Raw genomic sequence first — 819 nt, forward strand, 5'->3', positions numbered from 1 at the left:
ATAAATCATTCTAATATGCTGATTTTCTGCACAAGAAACATTTCTGATTATTATCACAGTTGAAATTGTTTGTACTGCTTAATGAGGTGTGGAAACCATTATACAGCGACAGGATTCCTTGATGAATGGAAAGTTCAGAAGAACAGCATTTATTTGAAATATTATTTTTTTTTACATTATAAATGTCTTTACTATCACTTTTGATCAATTCAGTGTGTTCTCACTGAAAAAAGTATTAATTTCTTAAAAAAAAATCGTACTGACACCAATCTTTTAAACAGTGGTGTGTTTTTTTTAGGCTGCTATATATCATTATTACATCAACTGTTGATAAAACCATTTTATTTTCCTGTTACCGTACCTTGATCTCATCAATTTCATCAGGGACAATTTTGTAAGCGGAGATAGTTCCTCCAAGCCTGAAAAACAAGATCACGTCAGTATTAGAAGAAAATCTTTAGGACCATAAAGACAATGTGTTTGTAGAAATCAAGCTTTTATTTCTATTGCATGGTGCCATCCTGTGGCCAAATCAAGAATTAGGACAAACAGAGAGAGACGGGGTGTGTGTGTGTGTGTGTGTGTGTGTGTGTGTGTGTCCTGTGCTCCATCCTACAGGACCAATAACATCACAGCCAGACTATCATCTGTCTGTGTCAGAGAAAGAGACACACTGATACACGCATATGCAGAAACACAGATGAGCTTTCTGCTGACACACACACACACACACACACACACACACACACACACACACACACAGCGGGTCTCTAAATGACACTGACAGCTCAATTCTTCTGGTTCCTGTGTTTTTCTATC

The 819-nt window shown here is 36.8% G+C and overlaps 1 protein-coding gene across 2 annotated transcripts in view; it reads right to left on the bottom strand.

Annotated features, from left to right (window-relative positions):
* LOC107704060 (gephyrin-like) overlaps positions 1–413 on the bottom strand; it is a 325,183-nt gene extending 324,770 nt beyond the window's left edge. For both annotated transcript variants that reach the window (XM_016506903.1, XM_016506902.1), the window contains exon 1: positions 362–413. The gene's annotated coding sequence lies outside the window, so the exon portion shown is untranslated. The remainder of the gene's footprint in view (positions 1–361) is intronic.
* Between the last annotated feature and the right edge of the window lie 406 nt (positions 414–819).

This window comes from Sinocyclocheilus anshuiensis, unplaced genomic scaffold (genome assembly GCF_001515605.1).
Source record: "Sinocyclocheilus anshuiensis isolate Anshui unplaced genomic scaffold, SAMN03320099.WGS_v1.1 scaffold534, whole genome shotgun sequence".
In the NCBI taxonomy this organism is placed as follows: domain Eukaryota; kingdom Metazoa; phylum Chordata; class Actinopteri; order Cypriniformes; family Cyprinidae; genus Sinocyclocheilus; species Sinocyclocheilus anshuiensis.